Here is a 25522-nt window from a genome sequence, read left to right as displayed (position 1 = left end):
CGCAAAAAGCTCTTGGCATGCACGGAGTGAAAACGAAGGCCGGGCCTGAAAATCACATCATGTGTTGCAATGATAACAATATTATACTATCACTGTACTTTATCATCTTTGCAGCCTGATTTCTTCCTGCCTACTCTCCTTCCTTCAGAGCTTCCATGCTCACTGAAAAGGAACATGGAGTTAATTTTGCATGATGCCCTTCTGGGTATATTTCAAACTACATAAAACATGGGTTTCTTTTCTGTTTCTCATTGGGCGACACGGCCTCACGCAGTGACATACCTGAGATAAAGTCCACGCCATGCCCTCTAGTGGCCAAGTTGTGCAATTCCTCAATAGTGAAACCCGCAGAACTGAACTAGGTGTGGTTTTGTTTTCTAATGGAAATTGGCTGTCTTTTTTACAAAACGAACCTTTTCACGAAAACAGCGGCCAACATTATCAAAATGTTTCATTCTTCACAAAAAATTCTGTGATTCTCCCCACTCCCCCAATTAAAAGTTATCAACATTGTTCTTTTAACGAACTCTGGGTTTTCACAAAACAAAAGAATTGGGTTAAAAAAAATGCATTGAAAGTTCCGACAAAACGAAAACCAGGTCGGTTTCGATGTCTTCACAACAAAACCGAGCTCAAAATGTTGACATTTTTATCAAAACTCGTTTCCCCACCAGCTGTCCTGCAGACCAAGAGGAAAGAGAATGAGACAGATGGTGGGGAATGAAGAAGGGACATTACCAGTCTAGGCAATCTCCTGCCCGGTGTCATGATAATTTAGTTATGTTTTATATCCCTGGTGTATGCTCCCTGACTGCATCACGCTAGGAGACAGCAGCACACAGCAGGGCAGCAGAGCAAACCAGATTTAGTTAGGGATCTCCTGAGTTTTTGTTTTACACGGCCAGTTATTGCAACTGGGCAAGGTCGCATTTTTACAGACCAGCATAAGGGGCAGCTAGGAGCTGCACAGCCCCGGAGGGAGGTGTTTCTCACTGCCCTCCCCCATTCTTTTATTATAATAATCATGATTAGTTATTAATGTCGGTGTGATGGGTAGGTCCTACCCAAGATCAAGATCCTCTAAGCTCACAGCATTCTTGCAGACTCATTCCCCTCTCGCTACCACCAGGGAAAACCAGGAGTGACGCCATCCAAGGCCAGGCGGTTACACGGGGGTGTGACACTGTGTGGAATATGAATGACCATTCGTGAAATGACTGATACCAATATTACAGAACTGCAACAAATATCGATTAAGATATGCCATGCCAGGTACCGATGGAAACATCCTGATGCGCTAAGACTGATGAGCACATTTATACGTATGCATCAGTTTTGGATTATGAGTTCTAAATATGTCTGATATATTTGTATTTCAAACTTGGGCTGTGTTTCTGGGTGACACCCCCCAGACAGGCTGGCAGCAGGGCTAAACCTGCGTAATGGCCCATCAAGGGAACTCAAGCGCTTAATGAATCCAGTGAAAAAAACCCAGGGGCTGCATCTTATGAGTCACCAGGCCATGTAAGAACATGCCTATGGACAGGGGACGCTGAGACTTTTCCATGCCATGTGCTGTGGGGCTGTGTTTGGGACAAAGGAAGTATAAGCCTCATGGCAGAAATTATCAAATGCAGCCGCACCATCTCCATCTTGGCTTCATTTCTGCTTCCTGCCTCAGGATCAAATGCTCTGCAGCTGAAGCTGTGAACCAAAGGACTGAGACCCAGCCAGGTACTGGTTGTGCACCGAAGGACCTGTACAAACCTGCAAACTTCACAATTCGGCTGAGGATCTGATATATATGGACTTTGAAGTAATTTGTGTGTATCTGATTGCTTTAGTCACTTGCCATCTTTCTTCTTATTCGTTTCTTTCCTTTTATAATAAATCTTTAGTTTAGTTACTAAAGGATTGGCTGGCAGCGGGGTATTTTGGGTAAGATCCAAATTTATATTGGTCTGGAGATGCGGCTGACCCTTTGGGGATCAGAAAAACTTTTTGGTAAAGGGAACAGAGTTTTATTAACGTATCCCTTGACTGGACCTAGGTGCTAATTGGGAGCCAGAGACTGAAATGCAATAAAAGGGGCTGTGTAACTTCTTGTTGTAGCTTCTTGATAACCAGTGTGGGGAATCAGGAGCACTGTTTGTGACTGGCCAGGGAATCTAACTGCAGTGTTACCCACCAGTTCTGGGAGAATCTGTTCTCCTTTTGCAGCCTGCCCTGACATTGGCATTTTCAAGTGGGATACTCTAGGCATGGATGGCCCACAGGGGGAAAACCAGGAGTGACGCCGTCCAAACCCATGTGTTGACATGGGTGTAAATCAGGTGTGATGCCATCCAAGCCCAGGTGGTGACACTGGTGTAAATCAGGAGTGACACCGTCCAAGCCCATGGATAGGGCAGGAACGTGGGGAGATCTGGGCTAAGAGCGAGTTTGAATCAGGCCTGAAGTGTCACCACAGCCCAGTCTCTGTCTCTCCTGTTCGCAGGCAATCAGGGCACTGAAACACAGCACTATGCTGTCGGGCTTGTTATCCAGTGACAGCGTCTCAGCCTGGAGGCAAATATTGTCTGACAAAATGCTCATCACACCCACACTGCCATCTGGGGGGCAACAGGGACGTTTCCTGTCAGGGCCAAGGATGCTGCACCTGGTCTGGCCAAGGATATCCCAGCTGGAAAGGTGCTGACGGCCCAGGAACACACCCAGCCCCCCGCCCCGAGGCAGAGCACCTGCCACCAAAGAGCTGGTGTCAGCCGTCAGGCAGAGGGACGGGGATGAAACACAAGGCGCAATTAGCTGGAACGGGCCTGTGAACGAGACGCGTGCGGGTGCTTCACGTGGCAGAGAGGGTTATTACAGGCCAGATGTCGCCGGGCCAGGAGATGGCAGCTGGAACGACTCGGACCGGGGGGAGGGGAGCAGACGCAGCAGAACTGGCTCAGGCATTGTCGCAGGCCAATTCTCATTAATATCATGACAGTGCTTTGAGATCTCGGCTGAGATCAGGGCTCCCATTGGGCCGGGGGGGGGGTGCAAAGCTCCTGACCGAGATCGGGGCCCCGTTGGGCCGTGGGCGGTGCAGAATCCCTAAGACTGTCAGAAAAGGCAGCCTCTGCAGGGCTGTCCCATGTGAACACTGCTTCTCTGCGTTCAAGCGCTGTATCAATCTCAGCCGTATCAAGCACTTTAATTTGCCCCTGTCCGTTGCCTTGTTTATCCTGTCAGCTCAGGGTGTTGGAGATCAGTCAGGCCAGCTAACGCAACGGGCTGGCCACGCTTGTGATACGGCCGCGCTGCTCCTTCACTCCCCGTCAGCCTGGCTCTGTGGGATCGAGCTGAGACGGGCGTCCCCTGACTCCTGCAGCAGGCATATTAATGATGGAGAGGAGGGCGGGGTGGGCACATCCCCCTCCACTGAACCCGCCGCCTCTCCACCCACGCTCAGGCATTGCATCGATTATTGAGTCCTCGCATCTATTTATGTGGATGTGAGCAGCCACAAGAAGCTGCGGCTGCCTCGCCACCTGTTACAAACTGTAGCACGTGGACACAGAGCAGCAGACTGCCCCGCCCTGGGTGTGTTCATTCACCAGCCCGCACAGGCACATATTCCAAGGCAAAATCACTCCCCCGCCACTGAGATTCCCAGCCCCGCAGCAAGATGGTTGCTCACTAGGAACTCAGAGCCTGACTGGTCTGGTCTGATTTTCAGAAGTGCTGAATATCTGCAGCGGGACTGAAAATACTGATCAGCAGCAAGACTGGGGCTTTGGGGCGAAGCAAGAGGTAAGATGGATGCTACTCTCGGCGCACAGATTTTGCATTACTGGGTCAGAGGTGTGACATTTTTTCAGCCTGTTCCCTTTCCCGTACCGGAATAGGGACGCTGGTACAAAGCACCTTTTCCACCGGCGTAACCGCGTCCTACTAACAGGGCCGTGTCTGCATTACTGACATGGTCAGTTCTTTGCGGCGGGGATCATCTTCTTGTTCTGTGTCTGCACAGTGCCTGGCACAACGGGGTCCTGGCCCCTGACTAGGGCTCCTAAGTGCTACAGCAACACAAATAAATACATTTCCAAATCAAATTAGTTAAACTGCTGCCAATCCCAGTTTAAACTGATTTAACCCCTTTTGGAAATCGGTTTAGATGGTATAGGTAAATAATCACAGTAAGTGAAATGGATGTAAGTGAGGATCAAACCAGTTAATGTGTGTCTACATTGGAGGTTTAACTAAACAGGTTTAAACCCAGTTTTGTTAAACCAATGCAATTTTTCTACTGTAGACCTGGCCTGTATAGACCTGTAAGTCACAGAGAGAGGACTCCTTTCAAGAAGGATGAAATGTAAATGAGCTGAGTTCGGTGATGATCTTCTCTGACTTGGGCTAACGATGGTCAGGAAAGGGTTTACTTTTTCAGTTTCTTGACAAGTGAGTTCTCAGGATGTGCAGGCTGCGGCAAATCCATCCACCTTCTGGAACATGGGATCCTAAAACCTCCCTGAGCCGAGAAATATGCCACGTCCTTTTATGCAACAGGATCTAGTCTGAGCTCAGAATTTCTCTGTCTTCCTGGGATAAATTCAGATGACGGGCTGGACCAGGCAGTAAAAGAAGGACTGTGTATCTAAGAATTTATACCAAACTCTCTCTCTCTCTCTCCTCTAATTTATGGCCCCAGCGCTCTGTGATACCCTTGATGAAGCAGCAAACCCTCTGGCCAAGATGTTTCAAGATTGTCTGTGTGACACCTTTCTTCATGGAGCTTCTGCTTGGAGTGATAGCGCCCACATATAAGGATGTGCAAAGTGGTGGCATGTAGAGGATTGCACGACAATTATCCCTAGAAGGAGCAATCTCCATTCTCTGCATAATTACCCTGCGCAGGGGACATACTTGGTTATATTAATGTTATAGGATGAAACATTAACTAGGCCGGCTCCTGCTGCACTTGCTAAATGGAGCAGATTTTTTTTTCAGGTAAAATAATGCAGCTGCTTACTCGGAACGTGCCAGGTAATGTCCTAACAAGAGAGTGAATTAAAATGAAGACAGCCGGGGGGTGGTGGGGTGGGGAAGAGGAGGGGATGGGCGGCAGAGGGACTGGCAATGAGGGGGTTAAAAAGCCTTTTCCAAAGTGTTGAATAATGTTTGACTCAGAAATTAACCTGGGCAGAGGCCTGCCAGGAGAGAAAACCTTGTGCCAAACGCTGGGAACTTTGCAACCACATCTCCTATGGCAGCGGCCTCCTCCGCGCTAGCGCTCCTTTCTGGCTGGCTTTGGATCCGACCGCACCAGTCAGATAATTCCCCAGACGTGTGAGACAATTTCACACCGTCGTCATCGCCCCCCTCCCGCCCCCTTGCCCCTCCAAGAAACAAAACCATCCTTTGACCGTGAGACGCGCTGTTTCGGCAGAGTTTGCTATGGCTTTAAATAAGGATTCTCTCCGCACCTCATAATGGGATCGGGCAGTTTACACGCCGGGACTTGCAGTCACTGCACGAAGAGGGCTGGTGCACGGTTTGTGCCGGGTGCTGGGAGGAGAGTTGAGTTTCTATCCTATTCTGTTCTATTCTATGCTATTCCATTCGGGTTCTTATCCCACCCTATCTGAACACCCTGACCAGTGCATTAAGCAATGTGAGTACCATCCATCCTGTGGACTTCATCCTCTCTCTCGTCCTTTCCCCAGGGGGAGAATTGCGTTCAGTGGGCCATTGTTTTGGTGGCTTAAATGTCCACATTGCTCTGCATTTATGTTAGAGAAGGCGGGTGGAAGCAGTGTACCTTACACTTGGAACGGACGGCTGTCAGGTTGGTGATGGTCCCGGTTCATTCCACAATCTCGGCCTGGCACCTGGGACAGCTCCGTCTACTGCACCGTTTTACCCCGATGGCAGAAAGTTCCCTTGCAAGAGAGAGTTACAAAGTCGCCAGCCACAGACCCTTTCCCAGAGCTCTAGTGTCTCTGGTGAGTGTCCTGGGCCCCGGTCACTGAGTACCTTGAAGATAAGGACTGAGATCTTGACCTTGACCTGCTACTCCATGGGAAGCCGGTGAAGAGAAAGGAGGTTGTGCTCGCAGGAGCCAGGTAGCTGGGGAGAGGCTCTACTGTTGACCAGCTGCCCCTCCATGTCTGGTCTCTGTGCCATTTAAATGTCACGTTAGCCCTCCTTCAAGGACTAGGTGCTATCTAAACCCCATTTCAGCCCTCAATGGTTCCTCGATGCTTAGATTTTTTTAAGGCCAGAGGTGCCCATTGGCTCATCTAGTCTGACCCGCCTCCCACAGGACCTGTTGTCTCGTCCAGTTTCTCCTGGGCCGCGTCCAGTAACTTGTGTCTGGCTGAAGCATCTCTTCCAGAAAGACCTGGGCTTGAAGATCTTGAGCGACGGAGAACCACCACTTCTCTCGGAAGTCTGTTCCGAGGGGTTAATCACCTGCGCGCTGAAAGCCCACGCCTTCTTTCTAAGTTATTTTCCCCCCACAAGTCCTTTTTAAAGACAGAGCCTTTAAAGAAAATGAAAGAACGTCTCTTCTTTCCTAATGGAAGCTGCCGCGCGACAGATCGGCCTAAATTCCCAGATGACAGATAACCCATCCCTTTGCAAATTGTAACCGATCAGCTTAAACGGATGCAGAGAGGATACGGATTTGCTGGTCAACAGGGAATTTCTTTTAATGGAATTTTTATTAGACCCATATATATAGACGTCTCGGATTTCCCCCTCCCCTCCCTCCCGCTCCCCTCACTCATGGCAAGTGGACTTGTTGTTTGGAAGGAAATATTCATTTGGCTTCGCACACATCGCATTATACCTGCACCGAACACGCGTCATGGTCCATTAGCATTGTTTTGCATCCTGTGCTCCATTAACTCTGCTTCAAAAAATGCGAGCGGCAGATGCAGTTTGTGTGAAGGGTGGAGCAGCTAAACGTTTCTCTGAGAATCAGCTGGACAGCAAAGGAAAGACCCTTTTGCCTCCTAAACAGCAATTTCCCACGGTGGGTGGGAGAACACACACAGCATTGTCAGCGCATCTCCTCCCAGGAAGCCTCTACTTTAGGACACACTTCAGCACAGCTATGTTTGACTGACCCCTGTTGGGCTTTAAATCCCCATTTCACAGATGGGAAAACAGAGGCACAGGGCTTCTAAGGCCATGTTTACACAATGGGCACTATAGCAGCACTGCCGCTCTAGCACCGTAGCGTAGACATCAACAGAAGGATTTTTTTCCCATCAGTGTAGGTAATCCCACCTCCCTGAGCGGCGGTAGCTAGGTAGCCAGCAACATTTTTCTGTCACCCTAGCCAGGTCTACACCCAACATTAGGTCGACTTAACCATGGCACTCAGTGGTATGAATTTTCAACCCCTGAGAGATGTAGATATGTCAAGCTAAATTTTAAGTGCAGCCCAGGCCTAAGTGACTGGCTCAAGGTCATTCAGGAAGTCTGTGTCAGAGGAGGAAATTGAACTGAAGCCTAGTCCCCTAATCACTGAACCATCCTGTCCCTCCAAAGGAGTAAAACTGCTATCTGGCAGAAGTAGTAGGCTGTTATCCTTTTAGAGTGGGAAGCCTCTGCATAAGTATTAGCCGTCTTCATAGGCATGTATAACAAAATTGTATTATTGAATTTAGCAGCTGGGTCTGTGTATTGCTTTTCTTTCTGTTAATGTCAGCAGAACTTACAAGAATTACTCCCCCTGAAGTCCAGATGTCTCCTAAGAAGATTCAGGGCTGGATCCTCAGTTGGAATGAATCAGCATTGCTGCAGTAATGGTGATAGAGCTGTGCTTATTTTCACTCTCTGAGGATGGGGCCCTCTGAATCTGGAGAGGGAGCAGGCAGAAGAACCAAAGCTGCTGACTACTTACCAAAGATCAGGAAACGTTGCTGCAGTCACCCCAGAATTGATGCCCATGCAGCATTTGGCCCCTTGCATTTCCCCACACTCACACAATACACAGCAGGAACTCAGGCGGGACAGGATGAGACTGGATGCTCCGGATCCCTGCTAGAAAAAATCTTAAGCTGGTAACTGTGAAAACACCATCACTTCCTAGCCACCTTGCGCTGCCTGCCAATTAATCAGAGAGATGAACAAGGGTTACAGGCCTGCAGTGACAGCAGCAGGCTAGAAACCTAGCCCCTTCCCATAGTGCTGATGGCCTCTGGCTCATTCAGCATCTGGCAGGGAATATGCTCCAACATCATAGGAAACACAGCTGTGCAGGCGGCTTTGCGGAGGGAACAGGTTGCGAGTCTGTCTCTTCGGAAGTTAGAGCCATAAGTAATCTCCTGGCTAGGGCTGCCTGGCATGTTTTATGGACTTTGTCCTGCAGGCAGCCACCCCTGCGAGCGTTACTGTCACGATCCCCTTCTTCCAATTAAAAGACAGAAGAGTGAATGCCTCTGTGATGCACAGAGTCCCTGAGCCTGCTGCAGAGAAGCCAGCGCATGGATGCTGTCCTCCCCACCAGGGGCTGCGCAAATCTCCCCAGCACCCTTTCAAGGACTGTCTTCCTTTTCCAATGTGTATTTGGCGAAAGGTGAGAAATGACCAGCCCTGGAGACTGAGGGGCTGATTTTTCCAGCAAAGCTGTCCCGGTGGCTTGCGCACACACTGGATATGTCTACCCTACAGGCATTGCTATTGGTGCTGTGAGCTAGCTAGATCAAAGTGCCCTTGGGTGTGTCTCCACGAACTGCAATCCTGCTTCCCTTTGCAGTGTAGACATACCTTCCCCGCCCATGCACACACTGCCCCACCTGCCTCTCCAGGTCTTGTTGCAATTCATCACTTGCCAAAAAGGAGTGAATGCTTGATCTAGTGATTAATGTTCAGCTACTGGCAGGGCTGGAGGAATAGTGGGGAAGTAGTTTTGCTAATAACTTCTTTGACAACCGATGAGGGCATTAGAAGAGGCGAGAGCGAGAGAGAGAGATCCAGGGCTCCTGGGTTCTCTTTCTGGAACTAAGTGGGAAGTAGGGTCTAGGATTTAGAGCAGCGGTTCCCAAACATTTTCCCTGCATGACCCCATTTTCAGATGTGTTGTAGCCCACTACTCCAGAGAGCATGGAAGTTGCCCTTTAAAAATGGCGTCCTCCCTGCAGCGTGATCTCACACGCACCATACGTGCAAGGTCACGCCGCAAGGAGGCGGCCATTTTCTTTTACAAAATGGCGTCCTCTGGATGGCGTGACCTCACACACATGTGTGTGAGGTCCTGCTGCGTGGAGGGCGCCGTTTTGTGGAGCAAAACAGCATCCTCCGTGCGATGTGACCTCGTGCTTACAGTGCGTGTGTGGTCACGCCGTGCGGGGGAAGGCCATTTCGTAAAAAGAGCATCCTCTGCACACTCGGGATGGCCGTGACCCCAACTGCTGCTGAAGCGACCCCCACTTGGGGTCATGCCCCACTGTTTGGGAACTGCTGGTTTAGAGCAAGGAGTCAGTACTAGCTATGAGGGCAGACACAAAGAGAGGGGCGCAGGGATGCATGGGAGAAAAAGTGAGCTAGGAAGGCGATGGTGATGCATACACAAGGAGGAGGTTGTGCATGTGCGTTGGTAACAAACTGCATGCACTAGATGTATCTACAGCACTGCAAACGTGTGAAAAGGAGAAAATCAGAAACACAATAAGTTATAATAAAAGAAAAAAAATCCTTAGCATCATTCAGTTTTATGAAAATATTTGTTAGCCGAGAAAAGGGGGTGGGGGGAAGAGACATCAGAGGCAAGGTTGTTATCAGAGGGGAAGGAAAAAAGAAGTCATCAATGTGTCAGCGAAGTGAAGATGAGAAATAGCCCGTGTGTGTTTGGTGATTTAACAGAATGGCTAATGAGGTGGGAATGTGCCGCGTGGGGACCCGAAGATGAAGACAAGGCGTTCACTGATGTTCGGTGGCAGAAACCTTGTGTGCAGTCATAGGTGCCTTATAAATCAGAAACCTGGCGTATCAGCAGGAATTGAGCACCTGCAGCTTTCAGAAGAAAGTGATGGCTTGTCCATAGCCCTGCTCTAACCAGTAGATTACAGTCTCCTCCCAGAGCTGGGAACAGAACCCAGGAGTCCAGACACCAACTCCCCCTCAGTCTAACCACTAGGCCCCACACCCCTCCCAAAGCTGGGAACAGAACCCAGGAGTCCAGACACCAAGTGCCGGCCAGTCTAACCACTAGACCCCCACTCTCTTCCCAGAGCTGGAAGTCCTGGCTCTGAGGGAGGCTGTGTTGTGAGAGAGGCGCCTCCCTGTGTGACCATGATGTGGGAGCTGTCAGGGCTTCCTAGCCTAGCAGCAATCATTTCCACTTCAGTGCTCTTCAATCAGCTCTTTTTGCTTCAGCTCAGCTCAGCCAGGCTGAGCCAAGTCAATACTTGGATGGGGGAATCTCAAGAAGTGCCCAGGTGCTGAGGGGGATGTGATGCTGAGGAATCAGTGGCTGGCTCTCTTCCCTCTGGTTCCACATGGAGCCACTGCCCCAGGATTTAAGTCCAGGCCTCGCAGTCATTGGAGATCCCAGGTTACACTTTGTCCTTCCTGAGTCTGTCTACACTGCAGCTGGGGGTGAGCCGCTCAGCGTGGATAGGCAGACTCACACCAGCACACTAAAAGTAGCAGTGTGGGTGCTGCAGCTCAGGCTCTCAAGCCTACCCCACCCCAAGTGACAACGCTCCCGCTGGTATTTTTAGTGCACCAGCTCAATCCCTGCTAGCGTGAGTCTGTCAATCCCAGCTGGGACGCGCACTCCCAGCGGCAGGACAGACCGGGCCTTGTTCACATATGGTGAGTGGCACCTCTTTCATGTAAATCAGTCGGGAAATGGCTTTAGTTGAACCAGTGCAAACCCCTGTGTGGACACTCTGCTTTGGGTTTAAATTAAACCTGGTCCCCCTGCAATAAGCCTGGTTTAACCTGAAATAAGTGTACCCACACAGCCCTTGGGCAGCGGTTTAACATCTCCCCTGTTGAACCGGCGCAGACAATTTAGTAGCATTGCACACCCACACTGCTGTCCCTTTGCGGTGGTGAGAGTGACGGCACAAGGGCAGCAATAAGTCTCCTATAGCAAGAGGAACCATATTCCAAAACAACCCTGTTGCAGCACTCTGTCCTGGCAGCTCACTCCCTGCCCAGTTCCCTGGTGGCTTAGCGGAGAAGGATCTGGCTGACGGAGCAGAGCTCCTTTAGGAAGCAGCTCATGCGTAAGCTGAGAGCAGAGATCAACAGGGATCAATCTGAGGATGCAGAGCAGAGGCATCTGAAGCTAGATGCCTTTTGGTCAGGGGACAAAATGATGGTAGGGTAGGACACAGGAGAACGGGGTACCCACAGGGCTTGTGGGAAAGGACTGGTGAGCCATCATCTATTGACTGGGGGTTTCCCTGGAAGATCCCTTGAGATGGCGCACAGCGAGACGAGGTAACTTGTGCCCTGGCTGCCTTATGTTGGAGCCTGAATGCAGAGCGAGTTAACGAGAAAACTCTTCATTCCCTATCAGTTACTTCTCCAGTGCAGACAAAGCCTGAGTGTGACTCAGAACGCAGAGCTGCATTGTTTTCGTGTAAAACGTGATATTAAACAGCCGCTTAAGCAACACTGTCAACCTTGAGTGTTAAAAAAATGATAGACTTTAAGGCTAGAAGGGACCACTATAATTGTCCAGTCTCGCCTCCTGCAAAAAAACAGGCCAGAAAACCTCTACTCATAATTCCTGCGTCAAGCCCATATCTTCCATTGGAGCTAAAGCAAATTCATTAAGAAAACATTCAGGCTTGATTTAAGACCTTCATGTGCTGGAGCATCTACCATGTCCCTAAGACAGTTGTTCTGACGGCGCATTACACTCACTGTGTCAAAACACACACTTAGTTCTAAATAAATAAATAAAGCTGAAAGGTTTTAAACGAAAGCTGAGATTCTCAGGCGACAACCAGATTTCTGCAGCTGAAGCTTTTAGGAAAACTCCAAATGTCCTGAGACTTAGGATAAAGGGTGGACAAAGCCACTTGGGGCTCAACATGGAAACACCTAATTTTTAAGTCCCCATTATGGATTTGGGCATTTACGCATCTACAGGGGTAGATGGAAGCTGACAGGGGTTTTGAGGACCTAAATTTTGGATTTACGCAGTTAGGCACCTAAATTCCTTTGTGGATCTAGTCTTTACAGTCTAAGCTCTTTGGGAAAAGACCATCTCTTTGTTCTGTATTTGTGGGTGCTCTGTAATATACAGTATAAATGACCCTGCATAAGGCTGCATTGACATTCATATTTTGGTTTTGCATCAGACAGTTAAGAGCAAGTTTAACTTAAGCTGAAATCAGCGTCCACACATGACCTCAAACTGGTGCAGATTTATGTAGACAAAAGCTTGGGAACAGGCAGCTGATGCGCTGGGTTTTAGTACAGGCTGAGCAGTGGGGTGGCTTTGCTTAAAACCCTCCGTCTGGTTAAAATCTGTTGAACTCACCCGCTTGTCTGCTTGGGAAAGACTTATGTGCTAGTCCGAGTTGGCTGCCTCTGCTGGATCTTGCTCTTGCATGGAGCAGCCAGCAGGAATCGAATGAGAAAATAAAGCAGATTGACATTGTCTTACAGACTGTTGCACTGGCCTGTCAGAAAATGAAATATATTTGAGTAAAAAACGATTGTAGCATTTTGCTTTTTGGTGGAGTCCGAATCTCCCGGGGAAGTGGAAGTCTGTTTTGTTTGTCTCTGCAAAGCTGTGGTGTTTGCAGACTGATTTGCTGTGTCACCCTGACCTATAGAAGCGCCAACACAGGGAGATTTCTGAGAGATGAGGTTTCCTCGCCAGACAAAGACAGAGTGCGATCCAGAGGGAGGAAGATGAAGCTGGACCGATTCAAACGTGAAACAAGCCGCAAATATCTAAGTGAGTTGGAGCTGTTTCCCAAAGGCTGTGGTGGCTTTTCCATAACTTGGGAGCTTTATATCAAGAGGGGGTAAAATTCTCGAAAGCACCAAAGTGCCCAAGTCAGTCTTGAAAATAGGATTTAGGCTCCTAGAGTCCCTTAGGTGCTTTTGGGGCCAGTTTGAGGCTGTGAAATGGACTCCCAGGAACTAAGGACCACCGCAAACCTCACCACCTTCCAGTTCAAGTGCAAGGTGCAGTTCTTTGGCCTGGCCTTCTCTAACAGCCATACACAGTGACGGATGTATTGAACAAAACCCCACCCAAACAAGACCCTGCTCTGTACATGCTTCTCCCCTTGGGGAGAGGACGGGGGAACAAACACCGCATGCCTGACGTTAGCCGCGTTGCTTAATCCGAGAAGATGCGCTGATGCCACAGTGAGCATGACACAAGAACGTCTACAGAATGGAACTGGAAAACGTTCCTCTGGGTGTATCGTTCTAAAAGACAGAATGACAGGTTGTCGGCTCAATGCCGGAGCTCCAGGGGTAGATTCTCTGGCCTGTGTTATGCAGGAGGTCAGGCTAGATGATGATGATAATGGTCCCTTCTGGCTGTAGAAGTCTAGAGTCCTATGGTCCTATGACTAATAACACCCACCTCCCATGCGGGTGTTGTGCAACATACATGTCGGCAGAGAGCGGAGGTGAGTATTTTTTTAAAAATGGGCAGGCTCTGTTCTTTCTAAGCCCAGAAGTAAATCCCAGCCACCACCCTCCCTCCTTCTATTAAATATTAATTCCAAGAGAGATACATCTTGATGAGCAACTCAGAGATTCATAGTCTTCAGCCTTCCTGCCTGTGCCTCCCATTTATCAGCATTTAAATGGCCTGTCCGTGGCACTTTTGGAAGAGGTGCTTGTAGAGAGTGCTGCGTTCCCTCTGAAAATGATTGCCGGGCAGGTGTTGAGATTGATGCTGGAGCAACGTGTGGAAAGAATCTGCTTGAGCCCGACGGCTTATCGAGGGGTTTAGTGCATGCAAACGGCTGCACTGTCGCACCATGGGGGACTATTGATTCAGGGAGCGCGCCAGCTGTGCTGATTTCTGCAAATCCTGCTGTGCTGGTTGTTTTAAAGGCAACAGCTCTGCTGTCGCAGCTGCTCTGCTCTGCATGCATGACTGAGCGCCTTCCACGATCACATCAGCCCGAGCATGCACATCAGGGGAGACTGCCACAGCTCTTGCAAACCTTGCAAGGTGCCAAACGTCCAGCTCAGAGCTGCAGCACTGCCAGTTCACTTCCCACGATTGAAAGCAATATAAACACACACACGGCGCCTGTGCTGTTCTGACCTATGAATACAGAGGGTAGGTATGGACCAGTAGGTGCATGGACCCCCTGGTATGAAAACCTGCAGCCCAGAGAATATAGACCAGTGGGTCTCAACCTTTTCCCCCTAGGGATCCCCTCTTTCAGGAGGGAAAGCTGCTGTACCCCCACGTTCATGGAGCATTTGCATTCGCTGGAGCGATGTGTGGAAAGAATCTTTCGGAGCCAGATGGCTTATCGGGATGTTTGCATGAACTAAACAGCTGCCCTGTGATGTTTAAATGCCCCCATTTAGCCAGAGACAAAAGGGAGGCGACCACACTCCCCTTAGTGAGCAGCCCCGGGAGCAGAGGAATCAAAGCGTTATGCAACCAGAAACGTACATGCACACACACCTCCTGCATCTCCATCTACCTACGCCAAAGGCCCACCAAAACCGATTCACTCTACCTCGCTGCCATCCCCATTTTCACAAGGGATTGCCCTTGGCAGTGGTGTTTGAGTTGTAGCCGGGGTTGTGAGTATGAAATACAAACTGGATGATCTCAGCACTATTTTTACAAAACCGCCCATGAAACCACCCTGCCTCCCCATAAGTGAGGGGCAGGAGTGATGGTCTTCCCTGGGGACAGCTCGTTTCAAGTCCAGCATCTCGTGAATTCCGAGGCAATTTGACATCTCAGCCCCCCCCACCCACCCCCCGCTCTAACCACTAGACCCAGCTGCCCGCCAGAGGTGGGAATAAAGTGCAGGAGTCGTGACTCCCAGTCTTGATCTCACCACTAATGGTATGTCTACACTGCAATAAAACACCGCTGGCTGGCCTATGTCAGCTGACTCAGGCTCAGGCTGCGGGAATTGCAGGACTATAAAATTGTGGTGTGGGCGTTTGGGCTCTGGGACTCTGTGAGCATCCCAGAGCCTGGGTTCCAGTAGGAGCCTGAACATCTACACTGCAATTTCATAGCCCTGTAACCTGAGCCCCACCAGCCCGGGGCAGCTGACCTGGTGTTTTATTGCCCCGTAGCCTAAGAAAAACAAACCCTGCTGCTGTTGGAACTGGCTCAGCCATTGCCAGTTTTCCATACAGCAGCTGAGCGAAGGTACAGCGTGACCCTCTACTCACTTACCCCCTCTCCCGGTTTAAAAGAGTCTGTAAGGCAAAATCATTAGCCCCTTTACAGGAGCGAGACCCCACGCAAGGTTCTTCTTTCTGTCTCTAGTGAGGCAGGTCTGTGCAAAGCTCTCACCCTTCCCTGTAAAGCCAGCCCCTCCCTGGAGATGTTGCACAGATGATGTCAGGAACTAACCTCTCCTTTTCCTCCCCAGGTCATAGGTAGCGAGTTCTAATCACCCCAACAGGGCTCATCTGAGCCGTGCCGCTGAAGAGATTCATAAATGATCTGGAAAAGTGGGTGAACAGTGAGATGGAAACATTTGCAGGTGATTCTAAATTACTCAAGATAGTTACATTCAAACATGACTGCGAAGAGTTAAGAAGGGATCTCCCTAAACTGGCTGACCTTTAGCAGAGCTCTGTGTAAACTCGAAAGCAAGCTTTTCTCTCTCCCCAACAGAAGTTGGTCCAATAAACGATATTACCTCACCCCCCTTGTCTCTCGTGGGTGACAAAATGGAGAATGAAATTCGATGTCGATAAGTGCAGAGTGAAGCACATCGGCAAAAATAATCCCAGCTACAAAATGATGGGGTCTAAATGAGCTGTTACCACTCAAGAAAGTGATCTTGGAGTCATTGCGGACAGTTCCCTGGAAACAGCTGCACCGGGTACAGCTGCAGGCAGAAAAGCTAACAGTCTGCTAGGAACCATTAGGAAATTCAGAGATAATAAGACAGAAAATATCATCATGCCACCATATAAATCCCTGGTATGCCCCTATCTGGAATACCGCGTGCAGTTCTGGTCGCCCCATCTCACAAAAGATATATTAGAATTGGAAAAGGTGCAGAGAAGGGCAGCAAAATGATTAGGGGTTTGGAACAGCTTCCATAGGAGGAGAGATTAAAACGTCTGGGGCTGTTCAGTTTAGAAAAGCGATGACTAAGGAGCAATATGATGGAGGTCTATAAAATCACAGATGGTGTGGAGAAAGTGCAGAGGGAGGTGTTATTTACCCCCTTCCCATAACACAGGAACTAGCTGATAAAACGAATAGGCAGCAGGTTTAAAACAAACCATAAGGAGGTGCTCCCTAAACCTCTGAATGCCAGAAGCTGGGACTAGATGACGGATTTCTCAAAATTGCCCTGTTCTGTTCATTCCCTCTGAGGGGAAGGAATGGCCCCTGTCAGAGAGGGGACATGGCTAGATGGCCCATTGGTCTGGCCCAGTCTGGCTGTCCTTACATTCTCTGCAGAAGGACTTAGCAGGAGGTCCTGTCTCTGAAGGAGGTGGCTGCAGGAGAAGGGGAAGGGGGGAGGCTGTTCTGAGCAGTGACACTTTTCTGTCCTCTTTGAAAATGAAATGTCACTCGGCCTCGCGCGCCATGAATCCCTAATGCCTCGTCAGTCGGAGGCGATAACTCCGACCGCGGAAGATTTGTGAAGGGGGCTTGATGTACGGCAGCTCCCTGGGAAAATGACAGGCCTGGCTTAAGACTGAGCGGGGGGGGGGACATGGGCTAGAGCCGGACCGAGATAGTCAGGACTCCCGCTCATAGTCACCGGTTGAGGGGTTCAGCGGCTTCTATCAGCCTGCTACAAGCCCCCCGCCCCCTCTTTTTTCTTGAGAGGGGCTGTCGATCTGGCTCATACGTGTCCGTCTGAGTGAGTCCGTCTCGGGGGTGGGGAGGGGGCATGGGGTGGCTCAATCCGCCGGGTGGAGGCAGAGAGCTGGGATGTGCTGGGGTGAGTCGGTCAGACCGCTATGGGCACCACTGGGCATGCTGGGACGCTGGTGACGGAGGTGGGATGTGAACCAGGAGAGACGGAAAGCAAGACTCAGAGGTGGCCCCTCGAGCTGCTGTCTCAGGGGCCGGGGGACGCGCCAGATGGCGACAGACCCCAGCTGCTTCCTGAGAGCAGGACGCGACCTGGCAGCATGGCTGGGTCAGAGGATAATTCCACAGGCTGAGGCTGCAGCTCCACGCTGGGACTCTCTCTGCCTCCTGCGAGGTGATGGGTCAGGGAACCTGGGATGCAGCTGCTGGAGGCGGGAGCGGACTATGCTGACAGCTGCCTGCCTCACACCGCTGCCTGGGAGGCTGCTGATTACCAGGTTTAATTTGATTCTGCATGCAACGTGCTAAGCCCATGTGCCCAGCCTCCAGGGGTGAAGCGCCCGCTGGAGCTGGGTGCTGTCATGCTGAGCCTTTGGGACTGGCCTCTCTGGGCTGGCAGAAAGAGCAGAGAGCAAATTTCTCCCGGCAGCGGCTGCGTAAGAATTACTGGACAAGCAGAGAGCTCTCGTCTCCAACAGGGGCCAGGAGCAACTGCGTCGGAGGAAGGTGCACAGCAGCCTGCAGCGATGGGATAACCATTCCCCAGGTGCATTACTTCCTGACCCCAATAATCGATGCTCTGATACAGGAGGGCTCCTCCCAGAACGTCACCCCCTGATTCCTGAATCCAGCCCTTCTCTTCTGAAGGAGCCAGTGCAGATCTTTGAGAGAGAGACCCAGTCTCGACTGATGGACAACCCACCTTGCCCCTTTGGTGAGCCATTCCCATGGCTAATTCCTCTGGTTGTGAGTGTAACACCGAAGGCCAGGTATTCAGACATTTCCAGGTAAGAACTGTCCTTAAAAAAACCTTGCACAGAAAACATCCACCACTCCCCGCTTCTCATGTCTACAAGCAAAACCATCCCAGAGCTGTCGTGTTTTAAGAGTTGCAAGATAACAACAGACGACGGCGTGTGAATTACGCTCCAGGAAACTGTTCTTCCCAAAGAGCAGGAGATTGCTCCGGGCTTTGAAAGGTTCTTGTAATTTATGCTGGTATAACCCACTGCTGTGATGTGTTGTGATCGCGCCATAAAGAACTCGGAGTTGGAACTGTAAATTAACTCTGCTTTCCCCTTTTTGGTTGTTTCTCTCCGCCCGACGTGCCGCACAGGGTGAGCTCACGTAGCCAAATCTTATGCTCTGAGATTGGCAGCCAGACAGCCGAGGGATTGTTGAGCTGAGAGCCGCCCCTCGGCTTGCAGAGAAGGGTGGAGGCACACGCCAGAGGCGCTGGTTCTCTCCACAGCTGCAGGTCACGAAGTTTTACACCTTTCCTTTCCCCCCCCATTCGCTGGCTGGGAAGGAGGCAGCGCAAGCTAATGAGCTGAACAGCTGCAGGGGTGTCCAACCGTTTCGCGTGCGGGGCCGCGTTGCAATTTTTTTTCTCACTCAGGGAGCCGGTGAGCAAATTTCGGAGGCAGGCGGGGGCTGCTGCTGCACCTGGCCGGCCGGCGCGAAGATCGGGGGGCTTGGGGCCGGGGCTGTGCTGGTGGGGCGCATTAGCAACCTTGGCGGGCCGGACTCTGGCCCGGAGGCTGTGGGTTGGACAGTATCTCAGTCCTAGCTGTCTGCCACTTTCAACACAGCTGGGACTGCTGACTCACTTACGTTACGGGAGGCAGCGCTGTGGTTGCTTCAACTGGCCACCTCCAACAGGCCCTGGAAGCCAGAGGGTTTTAAACAATGCCGTGGCCCAGTCTCTCTGCCCGGCAGGGAAATTCACCCATGCTGATCTCCCAGGCTGAACTCGGAAACAACATTCCGTTTAGAAACTGCTCTTCTGACCAAGCATGTAGCCCTGGGGCGGCAGGAAATTACCATCCCTCCACTGATCTCCCTGCACGGTACCCAGCTGAGGGGCTGGGCCATGCCGCTTCACTGCCCGTAGCTCTGTTTCCTTCGTTCTCACAGACAAGCTCTTTGCTCCGGCTGCATCTGTGCCCACCGCCCGCTGACTGAAGAACTTGGCAAATAACGAAGGGCGCATTAAGGCAGCTGGAGCTGCAGGGAAGCTGTGCTCACTGTGCCGACTAAGGCAGCGGGGAGCGGGGTTGTGTGGAGGGGCCATGACAGCTGCTCTGTGCATCCACAGAACGCTCCACGGCGGGGGTGAGCCCATCAACCCACCTCAGGTCCAGAAGCCACCAGGGCCGCGGCACAAAGCAGCCGCACTAAAGCCCACGATCCGGTCCAGTGATTCAGAAACGTGGGCTGTAGTTGTGGATTAGCAGGAAGGGCGCTGTGCAAAGAGGACGTAAGACGCCGGCAGATGTCCACGGTGGGCTCAGTCTCTGTTCCTGGCACCTTGGGCAGCCGTTCGGGCCAGTGCGGAGTGAGGGCAGGCTGAGGAGATAGCCCTGTACTGGTCCAATGCACTGCAAGAGGTGCAGGTGTTGTCTGCGCTCTCTACACAGAGCTAAGGGTAGGGGGAAACCCCACAGGTGAAGCTGGGTTCCAAGTAATTGTGTTTACTAGCCATATGCAAATACACAAAGCTGAGCGATGTATACGCCCTGCAGCTCTATTAGATTCTGGTGGCTTCTGCAGTAGAAGGTGGGCAGCTTGGATTATCTAAATCGATGCTCTCCCATGCCTGTACAGTACAGCGGGCCTGATTTGCACAGGGCTTAGTGAGGACACAAGCTCACGCGTCTCTGAAGTGAAGCCCTTTGAGTGCATGTCTCCTGGGTAGACCTCAGAGCTCAGCTACGCAGAAGGACGAGAGCTCAGCTACGCAGAAGGACGAGAAACAGAACCGCCCTTCAGGCGGCTGCAGATTCAGAGGCACTAATGTGCAGTTAATTCCTCTGGACAGGACTGGGACAGAACTCAGCTGGTTGCTCCATTTGCAGCCTCTGTCCGTCCCCCCTCTCTTCCCCCGGCCCTCCAAATGCAGGCGCATGTGCATGCAGTGATTTGTCCTGCAGAGCAAATGCCTCTCTCCAGACACAAGAGAGGGGAGACGGGCCTGTAGGTCTCTGGGTCTCCTGCAGCCTTGTGACCAGCTGATCTGATGAGAACATAATGGGACAGGCGCTGCAGCCGCTGCCCATTAACAAAGGCGGGCGTGGGTGGGAGGGGGATAAGAAAAGGAGAATTTTAGGGGAACTCTCTGGTGATTGCAGAGGCTGTGATCCAGCCAGCACTTGAGAGAAATATTGCAAACATTAGAGCTGTGTGAATACTGGATTTTTGCTTCAGCGGCGGTTCTGAAAAAATAAAATTAGTTTTGGGTCGACCCGAAACTATATTTTTCAAAAATTTCAGTGAAACAAAGAGTTGAAGAGAACTTCTTTTTGGCCTGAATGACCTCGTCCTTGTGCTAACCTGTCTGGGCTGGAGTGAATTTCATACTTACACCTGTTCAACTTTGCTATAACACCCTTCCCGTCCCGACTGACCCCAGTGTCAATAAACACAGAACCCACGCCGTATTCCCAAGAGCAGGGAACCCTTTCCCAGCCCCTTGGCTGCTTTTCCAGGTGCTCAGAGAAACCTCAACTGAGTGGGATTTCTCTTTCTTTTTCCTTCTTCCTTACATTTTGCAAGCCTGACTTCATCAGAAGCCGCTCCTCTCCATGGCTAAGAGCAACTAATGATCTCAGTTGTAGCCGGCGGGGAAAGACTCACATCCATTTAAATGAGTGTGGCAGAAGGGAGGGCGAGATGTCCACACAGGTGTGTGTAGACAGGGTAAGGTCAGTGGCAAGGCTGTTGTACGTGTTAATGAGAGCGAGGCACCCAGGAATAAATTACAGCAGTGGGGGTTTGTCTGAATAACCGAAAAGCACTGGAAATAATTTCCTTCTAAACAGGCACTTCTGGGCAGTTGCAGCTGTGCGCCTCTCACCGCAGCATGCTCAGACGCACCGGCTTTGGAGAAGATTCCTTACAGGGGTGTGACGCTTCTCAGGGGTTTCCAGGGCTGTGAGGCACCTTGCTACCACCTGCCTTTAGCCTGGGGAAGTCTTGTCCATGCCTCCCAGAGGTCAGCTCCCTGACTCACCCAGCTCTGCTCCAGGCCTCACAGGCCCCACTGTCTTTCTGCAGGTTAGTGATAGTTACCCTCCAGCCCCCTCGTCCTCGGAGCGTCCCCCTGTGATGTCCAGCCCCTTATCCACTGGACTCTCAGAATTATTAGACCCGCTGTTTCCTAATGCACCACAGTTTGCTACTCAGACCTTAGACCTCACCCTGCTTAACAGGCAGCGCTTGGCCTTGTTTACAGAGAAAGCCCGGATCAGTTTATGGAGCACAGCACAGAGATTCATGTGATAGCCAGCAGAAACACTGTCAACAAAGGGTTACATGTAAAATCCAATCACCACAGGCATTTTAGAGCCTAAACGCAACTAACCGGATGCCTTCTTGTCTAATAAGGAACTGCTCACCGCAGAGTCCTTCTTCCACCGTTTTCCAGCCAGAAGACCCTCTTCTCATGAGATTTGTCTCATGAATGTCTCACCGGATGAAGGATCCCAGGGCGTCTCTCTGCACCCCTAGATATATTAGACCAGTCGTTTGTTCTTCACCTTAAACAGGGCCTCTCTCCCCCTCCCCTCCACCACTGTTCACCTCTTCCTGTTAATTTCTTCTCTTGATGTCCTGGAGATCTCATCATTAGCATCTGACTCTGTATGTAAATAGACTCCCACAGTAAGACACACAATGGTCAGCCAGGGAGATACATGTCTCCTACCTCCTGTCTGGTGGGAGCTGTCTTAAGGCGTGTACCTCTGGCTGACCTCCCTTTAACTTGAAGGTTTAGAGAATATAATTGTGTGTGTGTGTGTAGGTGAGTATCTACTTACATATTATCTGTACATACATTTCACAATGATTAGGATGATCAGTGTGACGCAGGCTTTCAGCAGAGACATCACATGACTCTGGTGAATTAATATGTAAACACCAGATCCAGGGGATCCCTGTAACCCTTATGCACGCCTGTGCCCTCTGCTGGTTGGCATCAAAAGGCATTGGATCACAAGGGGGAGATAGTCCTCCGGGGCACTGGACTAGGATCCAGGAGATCTCAGTTCTAGTCCCAGCACGGCCCTTGAGCACCGCATGGCCTTAGGAAAGTCACTTCGCTCCTGTTTTCCTCTCCCCACCCCTGGTCTTGTCTATTTAGATTGCAAACTCAGGGGCAGGGAATGTCTCTCCCTGTCTCTGCAGCACCTGGCACAATGAGGCGTCTGTCTAGGGCCTACTGCAAGGATAGGAAAATATCCAAAGTGCAGTCAAGTTCATTTGCCTAAATCTCTACTGGGGCATACTGGCATCCCGAGGTGGGTGCTAGGCGTGAGAAGACCAGGGTTCAATTTTCAGCGCTGTCTCAGTCTCCCTGTGTGACCTCAGGCAAGTCCCTGCATCTCTCTGGGTCTCAGTTTCCCATATGTAACATGGGGGTAATCCATCACTTTCCCCAGCCTAGACACCCTGGACAACCCTAGCTCAGTGCCCTATTTGCTAGGCAATTCTGCAGTACTGTGCTGATCTTGAGTGTTTGCAGCAAGACGGAGTCATACCAGGAAGAGAGTTAGAGCACTCTTAAAAACTTTACTCCTGCTGGACTTCTGCACCACTGTGCAATGCAGAATTTGTGCAGAATTAATGTTCCCCGCGGAATTTTATTTTCCCCCACAGAATTTATGATTTCCCCCCCCTACCATTCCTGTCCACTGACAGCCCCAGCCTCCTGGGGTTGTCAGCATGAGTGTGATTATGTTGTGTTATTTTGACAAATAAAAGACGCAGAGTTTTAAAATATTGTGCACAGAATTTTTAACTTTTTTTGGCACAGAATTCCCCCAGGAGTAAAAGTTGCATATTCCTTGTGAGACCAGTTTGGAAATGATCTAGTTGCTGCACACATCAGCTGTTCAATGTTTTGCTGTTCTGCACCAAAGACAGCCAGATCTAGAAGGTGGGAATTTGTTAAGAACAGTCTTTCTAACGGCACTTTTCCAGGTCAGAAATAGCTCAAACTCAGCTTCGGAGGAATCCTACAAATCTCCCAATGAAATGCAATGCAGCTAATTTTTCCTGAGAGAGACCAGCTGCCTGATTTCCCCTGCACCTTCTGCTGTCACTGACACCCATGCAAAGTGATTGTGAAATGCTGCCATTCTGACTTAGTGTCATTTTGCCCTGGCGTGAGTGACTGTACACCGTGCAGGCTGAAGGAGAATCTGGCATCCCAATTTTGCACTTCCCCCGGCCCTTACAGAAACACGCCTTTCTTATCATTTAAGAGCAACCTTGGGTGCTGACCTCAGGGATTGCCCTGCAACCTGCTGGCAATATAGGAATATAAATAGTTTTGAATAGTCCTGAGCCAATCGGTTCCTTTTATTTACAAGGCTGGGAACCACACCGATCCATCCAAGCGCATCGTTTTCCTGGTAAAGATACGATTTTGTGGACAATAATCAATGGGCATTAGGTGCCTCAATACCTTTGAGGATCTGCATCCTTGCTCCCCTTTGGATTCAAGGAAAGACCCAGGGCCAGTTCATCAAAGAGAATGGGAGAAGGTGTCTCGTTTTTCATATTCCAGCTAAGTTAATGATGCCCCGTGCATTAATTACCTGCCTCTGACATGCATTGGCTCATTTTAGCCCTCATTGCTAATAGTCTTTGCAGGGTAATTCTCCAATCTGTTGGTTTCTTGCACATATAGATCCAAGGGCTGGCTTTGGCCCTGTATTGTAGGCTGCTATAACGTGTGGCTTTTGACACAGTTCCACATGATAGTCTCTTAAGCATATTAGGGCAAAATGGTCTAGATGAAATTACAATGAGATGGTTGCACAACTGGTTTAAAGACCATACTCAAAATTATCAATGGTCTGCTGTCAAACTGGGAGGATGTATCTAGTGGGCTCACACAGGGGTCAGTCCTGGATCTGGTACTATTCAATATTTTCATCAGTGACTTGGCTAAAGGAGCGGAGAATATGCTTATAAAATTTGCAGATGACACCAAGCTGGGAGGGGTTGCAAGCATTTGGGTAGAGAGGATTACGATTCAAAACGACCTTGGCAAACTGGAGAATTGGTCTGAATTCAACAAGATGAAATTCAATGAAGACAAGTACAAAGTACTTCAGATAGGATGGAAAAATCAAAAGCACAACTAGTAAATGGGGAATAACTGGCTAAACTGTAGTACTGGTGAAAAGGACCAGGGGGTTATAATGGATCACAAATTGAATATGAGTCAACAATGTGATGCAGCTAGAAAAAGGCTAATATCATTCTGGGGTGTGTTAATAAGAGTGTTGTAAGTAAGACATGGGAGGTAATTGTACTCAGTGCTGGTTAGACCTCCTCTGCAATACGTGTGTCTAATTCTGGGTGCCACATTCAGGAAAGATATGGACAAATTCGAGAGAGTCCCAAGAAGAGCATCTAAAGTGATAAAAGGTTTAGAAAACCTGACCTATGAGGACAGGTTAAAAAAACTGGGTGTGTTTAGTCTCGAGAAAAGAAGACCGAAGAGGGAACTGATAACAGTCTTTGACTATATTAAGGTCTGTTATCAAGCGGAGGGTGATCAATCGTTCTCCGTGTCCACTGAAGGTAGAACAAGAAGTAATGGGCTTCATCTGCGGCAAAGGAGATTTAGGTGAGATATGAGGAAAAACTTTCCAACTCTAAGAGGAGTTAGAAACTCTGGAACAGGCTTCCAAGGGAGGTTGTGGAACCCCCGTCACTGGAGGTTTTTAAGAGCAGGCTGGACAAACACCTGTCAGGGATGGTCTAGGTTTACTCGGTCCCGTCTCAGCAAAATGGGCTGGATTTGATGACTTCTTGAAATCCCTTCCAGCCCTGCTTTTCTAACGAGTCTATGCTGTGCTGGCTTCCTCAAAAATAACTCTTAATAGAGTTAAAGTTCTGCACTGAAAGACCCTTAAGACTCCTTCAAAGTCTGCTTGGCTGTGGTCATTGTCGAGGTGGAAGATAAAACATCCCATAGCCTGACTGATCTTCTAAGGGTCAAGAGCTGTCTCTGTGGCTTGTACATTGACTCTGACATTGTCGCACTCGATGTTTTGCTAAGGCATTTTGAGTACCTTTGTGTAAGAAGGGTGCTGTATAAATCGAAACTCTGCTCAAGGCACGGAAGGGCATCCATCCCACATCACAACTATTACGTAACTCCTTGCTGTTCGTCACAGGGGCAGCCGTCTGTTCAGGAGAAGCCCAGGGCTGGGTCACTATAGGAGGTGTGGGTTGGGACTGAGGGACATTCGCAGAGCTGGATGTGGGGAAAGGGATAGCCCCGGGCTGGGACAGGAAGGGGGCTGC

This window comes from Emydura macquarii, unplaced genomic scaffold (genome assembly GCF_026122565.2).
Source record: "Emydura macquarii macquarii isolate MOO-44397 ecotype Brisbane River unplaced genomic scaffold, CSIRO-AGI_Emac_v2 contig_1790, whole genome shotgun sequence".
Classification (NCBI taxonomy): domain Eukaryota; kingdom Metazoa; phylum Chordata; order Testudines; family Chelidae; genus Emydura; species Emydura macquarii.
The sequence above is the reverse complement of the archived record's forward strand: the minus strand, read 5'-3'. Positions refer to the sequence as shown.